This window comes from Oncorhynchus mykiss, chromosome 4, assembly GCF_013265735.2.
Source record: "Oncorhynchus mykiss isolate Arlee chromosome 4, USDA_OmykA_1.1, whole genome shotgun sequence".
Taxonomy (NCBI): Eukaryota; Metazoa; Chordata; class Actinopteri; order Salmoniformes; family Salmonidae; genus Oncorhynchus; species Oncorhynchus mykiss.
This window is the reverse complement of record NC_048568.1, coordinates 27088318-27105361: the sequence shown is the minus strand read 5'-3', so window position 1 is coordinate 27105361 and position 17044 is coordinate 27088318. Positions and strand designations below refer to the sequence as shown.

The 17044-nt window shown below is 47.4% G+C and overlaps 1 protein-coding gene across 2 annotated transcripts in view; it reads right to left on the bottom strand.

The window, feature by feature from the left end:
• The window catches only part of LOC110522355 (pleckstrin homology domain-containing family G member 1), a 130822-nt gene that overhangs the window by 80088 nt on the left and 33690 nt on the right, over nt 1-17044 (bottom strand). Inside the window, exon 1 of one of the 2 annotated variants that reach the window (XM_036976027.1) lies at nt 5090-5387. The exons of the other annotated variant lie outside the window; for it this stretch is intronic. The gene's annotated coding sequence lies outside the window, so the exon portion shown is untranslated. Of the gene's footprint in view, nt 1-5089; nt 5388-17044 lie in introns of those variants that run through there. 2 annotated transcript variants of the gene reach the window in all.

Sequence of the window (17044 nt, the reverse complement as noted above, 5' to 3'; positions counted from 1 at the left end):
TGCTGCGCGCGCACGCACACACACACACACACACACACACACCCACACACGAGTAGGTCGGCTATTTGTCCCCCTTCTTCAGAGGAGAGGTACTGGTCCCAGCAGCAGGGCGTCCCCTAAACCCTCCCCCTTTTACTGACCATACAATAATACTGCCCCCCTACCCCCTACTGGTCAGTGCAGCTTACTGGTCACTGGTCAGTAGGTTACCATACAACGCTAGTGAACCCTCTCAGTGGGAACTAACTAGAGCCCCCACCCCAATACATCTCAGGAAACCTCCAGTAAGTAGTCCATCTCCAGCAGCACAACCCCTCTAGTACTAAGGGGACCCACTGACCCTTGAAGGCCTCTTTCTCCACCCTCTCCCCCTAACACCGACCGCCTTCTCCCCTTGCCACATAACGAGCACCCCCTGGCTAAGCAAATACACAACACCATTGACCAGCGCTCCTGCTCCGAAGTCTGGACAGTTCATTAAGGACCAATCCCTACAGTCAGTCACAGCCTATCCTATCTGACACCCTTACAACCCAGCTGCTCTTGCCTCTCTTACCCTCGTTTCCTCCTCACTAATATAACGTTTTACAACTCCTAAACTTTCCCTCTGGCTCTTCAGAAGCAAAACAATTCTTCTGAAAACAGCCCATCACAAGGCCTCTCTCCACCACTCTCCATGGCTAACACAGAGCACCCACAAACACATGCACACACACACTTAGGGTTTGAGGGTTTGTGTGGTTGCCAGGATGATCGAGGCTATAGCGCTGTGGTCACCATGGCAACAGTCCGGAGCTCAGCTCACCCCCGAGCCTGAGGAAGGGAGTGAAGAGAGGCACCGAGAGCAGAGCGTCAATAAAGCCCTCTATTTCTCATAGCACTCAGACAGACAGACAGACAGAGACACTTGGAGTGGTGTAAGGGTTCAGTCACACACACACACACACTCACACGACCAGAGAGCTTGAAAACAAGAGAAACAAAAAACTTTGTGAAAAAGTTCTGCACGAAAGGAAAAATTGGCTCGTTCCAACCCCCTCGGCGCTTTAGCATCTGTCCCAAGAGGAGGGGGGATATAGACGGGAAGGGGGGCGGTTGTTATTGCAGTCGGCACAGAGTGAGCGTGTGTGCGCTTCCTCAGACGACCTGACAGCTCCTTCGTTTTCCCAGCTGTGCCAGTCACAATGAGGCCAGTGTGTTTCTACAGTAAACCAGTTTGGGGAGCAGAGGAGGAGGGGTTCAATACTGAGGGCTAGATAGAGTGGGAGTGACCCTGTTACACTGTCAGCCCAGAGATGGATCACTTATAGATCTGAGGGAAGCTCCGTTCTTCTCGTCCACATTCACTTAATGTCACTGTAGGAAAGTCAACATAATCATTCATTCTGCATACCTCACCTCTTACATTCTCTTTTGATATTTGACTGATACAGTATACCAAAGTTCATTTCAACTACTTCAACTAAAGCCTAACAGTGCAACAAGAGTTTCATATGGGTTTTCAGAACGATTAATGTCCATATAAATAGCAGTGAATAAAAAAATTACATCACTGACAACAGACCAATTAAAAAGCACTATCCTCCACCTGGTGGCCTCCATAATGTGTCTAATTTATTTTCCTAAGATTCCTGCCTTATGAGCTTCCCATATTTCCTGAGCAGCGTGCTGCAGTCTGGCCACGGTGCCGGGACAAGTCCAGGAATGTCTGAGTCCGGGGGAGAGAATTCAGACTGTGAATAAAACTCCTATAAGAGCAGGGATCCCTCGGGATGACCAGGAAAACAAGGAGCAGCTTCTGCCTTATAGGAGACTAAACAACAACAACAATGAACAGCATTGCCACTGAAACAACAGCAGCAGCAGCACTTTGACCACAATAGAAACTACAACATCCAATACTATAAAAGGTAGTAACTTGTATAGTGTTTAGTATTGACATAAACGGCTTAATGAGTAAACAAATCACTACAGGCGGAAGAGGAGTGGAAATGAGGGATGGAGGGAGGGATGGAGGGAGGGAGGGAGGGAGGGAGGGAGGGAGGGAGGGAGGGAGGGAGGGAGGGAGGGAGGGAGGGAGGGAGGGAGGGAGGGAGGGAGGGAGGGAGAAGTGAACTGGGGCACAGAACTTAAAAAGGGGCAAGAAAGAGAGGAGGCTGCCAGTTACATTTGGACATGGTAGTGTGTGAGATGTGATTGTGTGAGATATGTGTGTATGTGTGTGTGTGAGAGTGAGTGTGAGTGTGAGAGTGAGTGTGTGTGTAGGGGACATACTGAGGAAGCTGTGTTTGGACTCAGATTAAAAATGCAGGATGAGGGTCCAGCAGGAAGAGATTGTGAAAGGGCCTACCTCTCCTCCACCTCTCCACCCTCTCTCCTCCACCCTCTATTCCCACCATTACAACACAACTAAACACAGCCCCCTGGACATAGGAAGAACAGACACGTCTCAATTGAACATCCACATATCCTTGGTAACTTCGAGTTTATGAAACTCAAAATGTAAACATAAACAGTACTGTTCTATTATGTAAGAAGTTAAAATAAATCAAGGCTAAATATGATCCAAAGACTAAGTACTTTCAAGTTGTTCTGTCCTCCTCCGTGTGTGACGCAGTTTGGCTGGATGCCCCAGTTAAACCCTCATAATAAGGGCACACACAACCACAATCAAGCACACACACTAGTGTTCGAAAGGTGAGATACTAGAGTCTGAGGTTGACAGACAACAACCTCAACATGACAAATCAACAGGCCAAAACCCTATCAATCCATCATTATCCTCCACATCAAACAAAATCACATTTCAATCATAGAAGGCTTAGAACATTAAGATCCAGACACACGTCTTCATTCCATTTCAATAAAACAAGACAAAAAACCCACTAACATCTCAACAACCCTCCATCACACACACATCCTAGCACTCTTAAACATAGGATACTGTTCCTGCCAACCTGCAGCCCCGCATGATCATATACACAAACATGAAACTTCAGAGAACCAGAAGGATGTATACACTGTTGGACACTAGTAGACACTAGACAGTGACACACAAAGACACACACCTTTACCTTAACTGCAGAAGAGAGGATAGATGCTATAATACCAATAGACTGACATCTAAGTAAAGGGGGATCCAAGGGATCCATAAGCCCCAGGCTAAATTAAAACCTTGGACAGAGTCCTTTCAGATCAGAGCAGCCCAGGCGCATCAACCACCACAATGATGATTAAATGAGACTCTGGCAGGGGAAAACCATGTCTAGAGTTAATGTAAAGGAGCCTCTGGCAGGGGAAAACCATGTCTAGAGTTAATGTAAAGGAGACTCTGGCAGGGGAAAACCATGTCTAGAGTTAACGTAAAGGAGACTGTTAGGGGAAAACCATGTCTAGAGTTAATGTAAAGGAGACTCTGGCAGGGGAAAACCATGTCTAGAGTTAACGTAAAGGAGACTCTGGCAGGGGAAAACCATGTCTAGAGTTAATGTAAAGGAGCCTCTGGCAGGGGAAAACCATGTCTAGAGTTAACGTAAATTAGACTCTGGCAGGGGAAAACCATGTCTAGAGTTAACGTAAAGGAGACTCTGGCAGGGGAAAACCATGTCTAGAGTTAACGTAAAGGAGACTCTGGCAGGGGAAAACCATGTCTAGAGTTAATGTAAAGGAGACTCTGGCAGGGGAAAACCATGTCTAGAGTTAATGTAAAGGAGACTCTGGCAGGGGAAAACCATGTCTAGAGTTAACGTAAAGGAGACTCTGGCAGGGGAAAACCATGTCTAGAGTTAACGTAAAGGAGACTCTGTTAGGGGAAAACCATGTCTAGAGTTAACGTAAAGGAGACTCTGGCAGGGGAAAACCATGTCTAGAGTTAATGTAAAGGAGACTCTGGCAGGGGAAAACCATGTCTAGAGTTAATGTAAAGGAAACTCTGGCAGGGGAAAACCATGTCTAGAGTTAACGTAAATGAGACTCTGGCAGGGGAAAACCATGTCTAGAGTTAACGTAAATTAGACTCTGGCAGGGGAAAACCATGTCTAGAGTTAATGTAAAGGAGCCTCTGGCAGGGGAAAACCATGTCTAGAGTTAATGTAAAGGAGACTCTGGCAGGGGAAAACCATGTCTAGAGTTAACGTAAAGGAGACTCTGGCAGGGGAAAACCATGTCTAGAGTTAACGTAAAGGAGACTCTGGCAGGGGAAAACCATGTCTAGAGTTAACGTAAATTAGACTCTGGCAGGGGAAAACCATGTCTAGAGTTAATGTAAAGGAGACTCTGGCAGGGGAAAACCATGTCTAGAGTTAACGTAAAGGAGACTCTGGCAGGGGAAAACCATGTCTAGAGTTAATGTAAAGGAGACTCTGGCAGGGGAAAACCATGTCTAGAGTTAATGTAAAGGAGCCTCTGGCAGGGGAAAACCATGTCTAGAGTTAATGTAAAGGAGACTCTGGCAGGGGAAAACCATGTCTAGAGTTAATGTAAAGGAGACTCTGGCAGGGGAAAACCATGTCTAGAGTTAACGTAAAGGAGACTCTGGCAGGGGAAAACCATGTCTAGAGTTAATGTAAAGGAGACTCTGGCAGGGGAAAACCATGTCTAGAGTTAATGTAAAGGAGACTCTGGCAGGGGAAAACCATGTCTAGAGTTAACGTAAATTAGACTCTGGCAGGGGAAAACCATGTCTAGAGTTAATGTAAAGGAGACTCTGGCAGGGGAAAACCATGTCTAGAGTTAATGTAAAGGAGACTCTGGCAGGGGAAAACCATGTCTAGAGTTAACGTAAATTAGACTCTGGCAGGGGAAAACCATGTCTAGAGTTAACGTAAATTAGACTCTGGCAGGGGAAAACCATGTCTAGAGTTAATGTAAAGGAGACTCTGGCAGGGGAAAACCATGTCTAGAGTTAACGTAAAGGAGACTCTGGCAGGGGATTCAGCCTTACAAATGCACTACTTTAAAACTGATACACTCTTTCAAAAAGACCTCTGCTGTGAATCTCCCTGACAAAGTCTGATTCATAGTCAAACAGTACAAGTGTACAGTATATAACAATATTACAGAACAACAGCGTTAGGAAGTCCCTCCTCACCTTTGAGACTGTTCCAACAGCTAGTCTTTCCTTTGGGCAGCCAGTCGCTGATGATATCCCAGTATCCTTTAACTGTTTAGGTCCATCTCCACGCATCGGGAAGTTTTGCCTCACACACACACACTAAAACTGGTACATGCTCTAAAGCAGAGAGCTATTCTGTATATGGAGTGGTCAGTGGAAAGACAGGTCCCCACCTCTATGAGGTCAGTCAGCTCAAAGAGAGAGGGGAGAGAAGCGAGGTGAACAGATGGGAGCGGAACAGAAAGGAGCAGAGCCGACTGGGAGGGGAGAGAGAAGGGAGCGCTCGTCCAGCCAGCCCACATCCTGACCAATTACTGCTGCAAGAGAAACCTCTTTTTCACTATCTCGCTCTCTCCATCACTCTCCCTCTCTCACACACACACACAGACAGAGCGCGCTCTCACACACACACGCTCACGGTCCCTCCCTCACACACACACACACACACACGCGCGCTCCCACCCTCACACACGCACGCGCGCACGCTCCCTCCCTCACACGCGCACGCGCGCGCTCCCTCACACACACGCGCTCCCTCACACACACGCGCGCACGCTCCCTCACACACACGTGCACGCGCTCACTCACACACGCTCCCTCACACACACACACGCTCCCTCACACACACACACGCTCCCTCACACACACACACGCTCCCTCACACACGCGATCCCTCACACACACACACACACACGCGCTCCCTCACACACACACGCACGCACGCACGTGCTCCCTCACACACACACACGCGCTCCCTCACACACACACACACGCTCCCACACACGCGCTCCCTCACACACACACACGCGCTCCCTCACACACACACGCGCTCCCACACACACACACGCGCTCCCACACACACACACGCGCTCCCTCACACACACGCGCACGTGCTCACTCACACACGCGCACCCTCACACACGCTCCCTCACACACACACACGCTCCCTCACACACACACACGCTCCCTCACACACACACACGCTCCCTCACACACGCGATCCCTCACACACACACACACACACGCGATCCCTCACACACACACACACACACACGCGCTCCCTCACACACACACGCACGCACGCACGTGCTCCCTCACACACACACACGCGCTCCCTCACACACACACACGCGCTCCCACACACACACACACGCGCTCCCTCACACACACACACACACACGCGCTCCCTCACACACACACGCGCTCCCTCACACACACACGCGCTCCCTCACACACACACGCGCTCCCTCACACACACACACGCGCTCCCTCACACACACACACACACGCGCTCCCTCACACACACGCGCTCCCTCACGCTCCCTCACACACACACGCTCGCTCCCACACACACACACGCTCCCTCACGCACACACACACACACACGCTCCCCCACACACGCACACGCTCCCCCTCACACACGCTCCCTCTCACACACACACACGCTCCCTCACACACTCACGCTCCCTCACACACTCACGCTCCCTCACACACTCACACACACACACGCTCCCTCACACACACACACACACGCTCCCTCACACACACACACACGCTCCCTCCCTCACACACTCACGTTCCCTCACACACACACTCGCTCTCTCACACACACGCTCCCTCACACACACGCTCCCTCACACACACACACACACGCTCCCTCACACACGCGCTCCCCCTCACAAACACACACACACACGCGCTCCCCCTCACACACGCACACGCGCTCCCTCACACACACACACACACACGCTCCCTCACACACACGCTCCCTCACACACACACGCTCCCTCACACACACACACACACACTCTCTCCCTCACACACACACACACACACACACACGCTCCCTCACACACACACACACACACACACGGTCCCTCACACACACACGCTCCCTCACACACACGGTCCCTCACACACACGGTCCCTCACACACACACACGCTCCCTCACACACACACGCTCCCACACACACGCTCCCTCACACACACACACACACACACACGCTCCCTCACACACACGCTCCCTCACACACACACACACACACACACACACACACGCTCCCTCACACACACACACACACACACACACACACACACGCTCCCTCACACACACGCTCCCTCACACACACGCGCTCCCTCACACACGCGCTCCCCCTCACAAACACACGTGCTCCCCCTCACACACGCGCTCCCTCACACACACGCGCTCCCTCACACACACGCGCACGCTCCCTCACACACGCTCCCTCACACACGCGCTCCCCCTCACAAACACACACACGCGCTCCTCCTCACACACGCGCTCCCTCACACACACGCTCCCTCCCACACGCGCTCCCCCTCACAAACACACACGCGCTCCCCCTCACACACACACACGCTCCCTCACACACACACACACACACGCTCCCTCACACACACGCGCTCCCCCTCACACACGCGCTCCCTCACACACACGCGCTCCCTCACACACACGCGCTCCCTCACACACACGCGCTCCCTCACACACACACACACGCTCCCTCACACACACACACACGCTCCCTCACACACACACACGCTCCCTCACACACACACACACACACACGCTCCCTCACACACACACACACACACACACACGCTCCCTCACACACACACGGTCCCTCACACACACACGGTCCCTCACACACACACACGGTCCCTCACACACACACACGGTCCCTCACACACACACACGGTCCCTCACACACACACACGGTCCCTCACACACACACACGGTCCCTCACACACACACACACGGTCCCTCACACACACACACACGGTCCCTCACACACACGGTCCCTCACACACACGGTCCCTCACACACGCTCCCCCTCACACGCGCTCCCACACACACACTCTCGCTCCCCCACACGCACCCTCACGCACGCTCACGTTCCCTCACGCTCCCGCCGCGCTCCCTCACGCTCCCACCCACGCTCCCTCCCTCCCTCGCGCTCCCACCCACGCGCTCCCTCGCGCTCCCACCCACACACTCCCTCCCACGCGCTCCCTGACGTGCACTACCCCCCTCTCGCTCGCGTGCACTCCCCCCTCCCCCACACACACACGCTCCCTCCCTCCCACACGCGCTCTCTCCCTCTCACACACACACTCCAACCCGGATGTCCTAGCTGTGTCTGAATCCTGGCTTAGGAAGGCCACCAAAAATTCTGAAATTTCCATCCAACTGCAACATTTTCTGTCAAGATAGAACTGCCAAAAGGGGGCAGAGTGACAATCTACTGCAGAGATAGCCTGCAAAGTTCTGTAATACTATCCAGGAATGTGCCCAAACAGTTCAAGCTTATACTTTTAAAAAGCCACCTTTCAAGAAATAAGCCTCTCACGGTTGCCGCTTGTTATAGACCCCTTTCAGCCCCCAGCTGTGCCCTGGACACCATATGTGAATTGATTGCCCCCATCTATCTTCAGAGTTCGTACTGTTAGGTGACCTAAACTGGGATATGCTTAACACCCCGGCCGTCCTACAATCTAAGCAAATTATCATGGAACCTACCAGGTACAACCCCAAAATCCATAACCATGGGCACCCTGTTGGATATCATCTTGACCAACTTGCCCTCTAAATACACCTCTGCTGTCTTCAACCAGGATCTCAGCAATCACTGCCTCATTGCCTGCGTCCGTGGTCAAACGCTCCCTAAAACACTTCAGCGAGCAGGCCTTTCCAATCGACCTGGCCCGGGTATCCTGGAAGGATATTGACCTCATCCCGTCAGTAGAGGATACCTGGTTGCTCTTTAAAAGTGCTTTCCTCACCATCTTAAATAAGCATGCCCCATTCAAAAAAATTACAACTAAGAACAGATAGTGAGCCCTTGGTTCACCCCAGACTTGACTGCCCTTGACACGCACAAGTTCTGAATTAGCATCAAATAACCCCCACGATATGCAACTTTTCAGGGAAGTCAGGAACCAATATACAAAGCCAGCTTGAAAAAGCTAGCCTTTGCTTTCCTAACAGAGAATTACATCCTGTGGCACTATTTCCAAAAAGTATTGGGACACTAAAGTCCAAGGAGAACAAGAACACCTCGTCCCAGCTGCCCACTGCACTTAGGTTAGTCAACACCGATAAATCCACGATATTCGAGAATTTCAGTAAGCATTTTTCCACTGCTGGCCACACTTTCCACCTGGCTAACCCCACCCACCCCGCTTTTCCTTCACCCAAATCCAGATAGCTGATGTTCTAAAAAGAGCTGCAAAATCTGGATCCCTACAAATCAGATGAGCGAGAATCTGGACCCTCTTTCTAAATTTATCAGCCGAAATTGTTGCAACCCCTATTGCTAACCTATTCAACCTCTTGGGTATCATCTGAGATCCCCAAAGATTGGAAAGCTGCAGATGTCATCCCCCTCTTCAAAAGGGGAGACACTCCAGACCCAAACTGTTATAGAGCTATATCTATCTAAAATCTTTGAAAGTTAAGTTAATAAACAGATCACCGACCATTTCGAATCCCACCGTACCTTCTCCACAATGCAATCAGGTTTCCGAGCTGGTCATGGGTGCACCTCAGCCACGCTCAAGGTCCTAAACGGTATCATAACCGCCATCGATAAAAGTACTGTGCAGCCGTCTTCATCGACCTGGCCAAGGCTTTCGACTCTGTCAATCACCACATTCTTATCGGCAGACTCAATAGCCTTGGTTTCTCAAATGACTGCCTCGCCTGGTTCAACAACTACTTCTGAAATAAAGTTCAGTGTTTCAAACCAGAGGGCCTGTTGTCAGGACCTCTGGCAGTCTATGGGGGTGCCACAGGGTTCGAATCTCTGGCCGACTTTTCTCTGTATTCATCAATTATGTCGCTCTTGCTATTGGTGATTCTCTGATCCACCGCAGACGACACCATTCTGTATACATTTGTCCCTTCTTTGGACACTTAAATTTCAATGCCATACAACCCTTCCGTGGCCTCCAACTGCTCTTAAATGCTAGTTAAACTAAACTACATGCTCTTCAACCGATTGCTGCCTGCACCCCCCCGCACGACTAGCATCACTACTCTGGACGGTTGACTTAGAATACGTGGACAAATACAAATACCTAGGTGTCTGTTTAGACTGTAAATTCTCCTTCCAGACTCAAATTAAGCATGTCCAATCCAAAATTAAATATAGAATTGGCTTCCTATTTCACAACAAAGCCTCCTTCACTCATGCTAATAAACATACCCTCGTAAAACTGATTATCATAACGAACCTAGACTTCGGGGATGTCATTTACAAAATAGCCTCCAAAAATCTACTCAGCAAATTGGATGTAGTCTATCAATCACAGTGCCATCCATGTTGTCACTAAAGCCCCATATGCTACCCACCACTGCGAACTGTATGCTCTCATTGGCTGGCCCTCGCTACATATCCGTCGCCAATCCCACTGGCTCCAGGTAATCTATAAGTATTAAAGCCCCCCCTTATCTCAGCTCACTGGTCACCCTAGCAACACCCACCCGTAGCACGTGCTCCAGCAGGTATATTTCACTGGCCATCCCCAAAGCCAACACCTCCTTTGGCCGCCTTTCCTTACAGTTCTCTGCTGCCAATGACTGGAATTGCAAAAGTCACTGAAACTGGAGACTTATATCTCCCTCACTAATTTTAAGCATGAGCAGCTTACCGATCACTGCACCTGTAGACAGCCCTATCTGTGAATAGCCCACCCAACTACCTCATCCCAATATTGTAATTTTTGTTTTGCTCCTTTGCACCCCAGTATCTCCACTTGCACATCTGCACATCTATCACTCCAGTGTTAATGCTAAATTGTAATTATTTCGCCACTATGGCCTATTTATTGCCTTTACCTCCCTAATCTTACAATATTTGCACACACTGTACATTGATTTTTCTAGTGTTATTGACTGTACGTTTGTTTATTCCATGTGTAACTGTTGTTTTTGTCGCACTACTTCGCTTTATCGTGGACAGGTTGCAGCTGTAAATTAGAACTTTTCCCAACTGGCCTACCTGGTTAAATAAAAGGTGACATAAATCAAATAAACATACCTGCATATCTGAGTGAATAGTCATTGTGAGTAGTAGGGACTCATTGTTCTGAATCCTCAGTGCAGTATGCACAGCCAGGTCAGAGGAAAGTCCCCTCACTGAGAGTCAACGGCGTTCCTCACTCCTGACTTCAACAAGGTTGCCTGGGATCAGATACTCACAGCCCAGTTCCCAACACCAGTTCACTTCCTAATTTCCATGTTCTCAGTGAAGGATTTTCATTTTCTAGAAATATGAAATATTTAGGATGCCATTCCTTGGACTGGACAATTATCCTTCTGGAGAAATCACTCATGCACTGTATGTATACACATGCATGTGTCACACACACACACTACAGTAAGTAATGTTAACCATTGACTCTGACATATCGTCTGTGGCGATCCGATCATAGCCATCCATACTCTGTGGGCAGAGAGGATATGGGTCACCAGCTGTTATCTTAACCTGTATAATCCCCAGGCTGCCACACCCAGAGAGCAGGGAATAACACTCACACAATACAAGAACACGCAGGCAATACACAACAGCCTACACACTCACAATACACAACAGCCTACACACTCAGTACAAACACTGTCTTCAAAAACATATATACCTATACGTTTAAGACACTAGGGCTGTGACGTTGATGGAATTTTGGATGACTTATTGGTCAGCCAGATGACCGCGGACACGTTATAAATCATTTGAACAGCACGATTTAGTTTTAAAGACGCACATTTTCTCCTCTGCTCCTGACGCCACTCCTGACTGCAGGGAAGGGGCAGTGCCTAGGCAACCAAATACTTGTTTGCTACAACACCTTGCATGTTTGAGCAAGGAGCAACAAAGCGTCATTACGTTGTAAAGAATCCATGTTAAACGCAGAAAAGGACACCGCACAAATACTGGACTTCCCGTCTACAGTCAGCTGTAATGCCCCCCCAAAAAAACATTTTGTTGGCTATTTTAATTTCAAGACGGTCTTCATCCATAATCAACGGTTACTCAATTATACGGTAATTGTGCCAGGCCTATATGACACACAATACCCCAGACCTACAAGAGATGAGGAGAATAATAGATATTAGTTGGTGATTATGATATCCTTGGGCAATGTCCATGGTTGGGCTCCAGAATAATGTATTAGCACAACACAGGATGCCAAAGATGGGGAGTGAAGATTATATAGCCTAAACAACACAATAAGGACTGCTCCTGGGTGGTGGAACAGAGATGCCCCAAGGGTCATATTATGAGCGGAATACTAGAATGACCTACAGAGAGGCAGATAGTGCATCCATTGACAATGTTTTGACTACTTATATCATATGATCTACCTGACATGTGCACCACCTGAGAATATAGATGCATTTGGGAGAGACATTTGCCATCTAAGGTAGGTTAGGAGTGTAGAAGTCAAAAGACACCCACCGTCATTGGCTGCACACGTGTTTGTCACAGAGAGGTGAGATATTGCAGCACACTAGAGGTGCTATTGGAGGAAAATCAGATGCCAGTCAAAACATACCCCTAATATAGATGTAATGAGGAGCGAATAAAAGCCTCGGACTTACCCCAAACTTCCACAGGAAACGCCTCCCCTCCCCGTCCCTCTCCGGATGTTTGGAGATTAAGGAATCAAACAGGAAGTGATGTCATCCACCTGGGACATGAATCATCTCCAGTTAGTAGCATTGTCACGCCAGAGGAGTAAGTCGAAACCCCATCCTTTCATTCTCTCTCTAATCAGGGATCTATTCATTCTCATGCATTGTTCTGATGATGGTATCATTTAACACATCTCATTGTTTACTTCCTGGTTCTGCTGAATGAGCTCATGTCAGATTATGATGAACTTTGGAATTAGATTGTGTGTGACAACAGTATAGAGAGATAACGTCATTGAATGAGTAAGCAAAATTTCAAGTGAAGTGGTCGACCATTTCAGGCCAAGCATGCACGCACAAAAATAACAGACAAGGAGTTTGAGACATTTTCTATAAAAAAAATGTTTTTTAAAGGGAGTACATAGGGAGTACTAAGTCCCTCTAAAATACACCACACTATAGATGTGTAATTGGGCATTAGAGGGAACCCATGTGTTTGCTATTAAAATTAAAAACCTATATTACAGTGTAGAACAGAGTAGGCCACAACGCTACCACAGAGCTTTTCATGAAAACAGCCTTCTCCTCAGTAATCCTGGCCAAAACGCATTAGTGCCCGTTGAGTTTTGGTGAAGTTTCCTCCATTTGCTGGTGGTGAAGAGGGGGTAAAAGCTAAAATTGTATGTACAGTGCCTTGCGAAAGTATTCGGCCCCCTTGAACTTTGCGACCTTTTGCCACATTTCAGGCTTCAAACATAAAGATATAAAACTGTATTTTTTTGTGAAGAATCAACAACAAGTGGGACACAATCATGAAGTGGAACGACATTTATTGGATATTTCAAACTTTTTTAACAAATCAAAAACTGAAAAATTGGGTGTGCAAAATTATTCAGCCCCCTTAAGTTAATACTTTGTAGCGCCACCTTTTGCTGCGATTACAGCTGTAAGTCGCTTGGGGTATGTCTCTATCAGTTTTGCACATCGAGAGACTGACATTTTTTCCCATTCCTCCTTGCAAAACAGCTCGAGCTCAGTGAGGTTGGATGGAGAGCATTTGTGAACAGCAGTTTTCAGTTCTTTCAACAGATTCTCGATTGGATTCAGTTCTGGACTTTGACTTGGCCATTCTAACACCTGGATATGTTTATTTTTGAACCATTCCATTGTAGATTTTGCTTTATGTTTTGGATCATTGATCATTGTTGGAAGACAAATCTCCGTCCCAGTCTCAGGTCTTTTGCAGACTCCATCAGGTTTTCTTCCAGAATGGTCCTGTATTTGGCTACATCCATCTTCCCATCAATTTTAACCATCTTCCCTGTCCCTGCTGAAGAAAAGCAGGCCCAAACCATGATGCTGCCACCACCATGTTTGACAGTGTGGATGGTGTGTTCAGCTGTGTTGCTTTTACGCCAAACATAACGTTTTGGGTTGTTGCCAAAAAGTTCAATTTTGGTTTCATCTGACCAGAGCACCTTCTTCCACATGTTTGGTGTGTCTCCCAGGTGGCTTGTGGCAAACTTTAAACAACACTTTTTATGGATATCTTTAAGAAATGTCTTTCTTCTTGCCACTCTTCCATAAAGGCCCCTGAATTCTTGTGCATTTTCTGCACTGTGCAATGATATGGGCAGCGACCATGTAACGCTTTTACAACATAGAGAAGAAGTGTGCTGGTTATTAAGGGGCAAAGTATTGACATGTTGTTTTGAATTGAGAGACGAGCTTAAAGTTTTATTTATTGACCATCATTTTCACTTGTCTGACCGCTTTGCATGATGGCGAGTTTCTCACATGACTGGCCGATCTGAGGGATGTTTTTTCCTGCCTGAATGATCTGAATCTAGGATTACAGGGACTCGCAACTATATTCAATGTGTGGGACAAAATTGAGGCTATGACTAAGAAGTTGGAGCTCTTCTCAGTCTGCGTTAAGGACAACACACAGGTTTTCCATCATTGTATGATTTTTCGTGTGCAAATTACCTCAAACTTACAGACAATGTCAAATGTGATATAGCGAAGCACCTGAGTGAGTTGGGTGCGCAATTACGCAGGTACTTTCCCGAACGGATGATAAACTTGATTCTTTATCCCTTTCATGTCCAGCCTCCAGTCAGTCCACTTACAGATATCTGAACAAGAGAGCCACATCGAAATTGCAACAAGCAGTTCTGTGAAAATGTATTTTAAAATCAGAAGCCACTGACAGATTTCTGGATAGGGCGGCGCTCCGAGTATCCTGCCTTGGCAAAACAAGCTGTTAAGACACTGATGCCCTATGCAACCACGTACCTATGTGAGAGTGGACTCTCGGCCTTCACTAGCATGAAAACTAAATACAGGCAGACTGTGTGTGGAAAATGATTTAAGACAGACTCTCTCCAATACGCAGCAGGTAGCCTAGGGGTTAGAGCGTTGGGCCAGTAACAAAAAGGTTGCTAGTTTGAATCCCCGAGCTGACAAGGTACAATTCTGTTGTTCTGCCTCTGAACAAGGCAGTTAACCCACTGTTCCTAGGCCGTCATTGTAAATAGGAATTTGTTCTGAACTGACTTGCCTAGTTAAATAAAAGGTTAAAAAAAATAAAAAATACAACACAACATTGAGGAGTTATGTGCATCCTTTCAAGCACACCCTTCTCATTAACCTGTGGTGAATTACTCAATTTTTGATGAACAAATAAGGTTTTATATGTAAGATAGCTACATAAAGAGCAAAATTATTGATTATTATATTATTATTTGTGCCCTGGTCCTATAAGAGCTCTTCATCACTTCCCACGAGCCAGGTTGTGACAAAAACCGCACTCATTCTTATGTATAAATGTATCATAGTGCATTCTTATGTATAATGACGGCAGAAAAAAAAAACATTTGAGAGTGCGCTGACCCTGGTGCTAGAGGGGGTACGCAGCTGGAGGTTAAATGTTTAAAGGGGTACGGGACTATAAAAAAGTTTGGGAACCACTGGCCTAAAACATAAGTGCCCAACCTTACTAATGCGCATGGCTGAATGGAAGTCCCCGCAGCAATGTTCCAACATTTAGTGGAAAGCCTTCCCAGAAAAGTGGAGGCTGTTATAGCAGCAAAGGGGGGACCAACTCCATATCAATGCCCATGATTTTGGAATGAGATATTCGACGAGCATGTGTCCACATACACTACACTACAAAGTATAATCATTTTGTGATGTCACTTGTTAAATCTACTTGAGTCAGTATAGATGAAAGGGAGGAGACAGGTTAAAGAAGGACTTTTAAACTTTGAGAAATTGAGACATGGATTGTGTATGTGTGCTTTTCAGAGGGTGAATGGGCAGGACAAAAGATTTAAGTGCCTTTGAACGGGGTATGGTATTAAGTGCCAGACGCACCAGTTTGAGTGTGTCAAGAACTGCAACACTGCTGGGTTTTTCACACACACAGGAAACTGTTGAGCATCAAGAATGGTCCTCCACCCAAAGGACATCGAGCCAACTTGACAACTGTGGGAAGCATTGTCAATATGGGCCAGCATCCCTGTGGAACGCAGGGTTCATGCCCCGACAAATTGAGGTTGTTCTGAAGAAAAAAGGGTGTGCAAATCAATATTAGGAAGGTGTTCCTAATGTTTTGTACACAGTGTTACATGTAGATAACTTTGTTAGAAAGAACACTATATTTCCCTTGACAGAGTGATGCAGAACGTAGAAAATTGCTCTACTTATGCACAATGTAAAAACTTACCCCACAAGTAGAATATCACTTCACTGTCCACCCAAATATAGACAATAGCCTTTGGATTTACCACACAAGTACCATAAAATAATCTCATCACACATCATCCATTGTGACAGTATGATCAACAGTGGGGCCTTTCATAAAAGAGGAAGCAACACCATTAGAGAGACAGACCCTCTATGAAACATCCTGGCCTTTGAGATCTAATGACCTTACAGTATACGAGAGGCTAACCAGTAGACCCATCGGCCTCCGTTTTCCAGTAGACAAGCAGTACTGCATGTTTAGTTGATGGGCTTACATCAGTGTGTTGGCCAGGCGACCAGACCACTGAGTGTGAGGTCATCTACACAGACGACCAGACTGCTCTTAAAGATCCACTTTTAGACTTTTACACACACACACACACACACAAAGAAAAACTCCATGATACAGATCCATAATGCACATACAAAGCCGCACCCCATGCAAGCACACATACTCACTGACATTCACAGACAGGCACCTTTCGACCTACTCACAGGCATGCATACACACAAATATGCACTAAGGCCA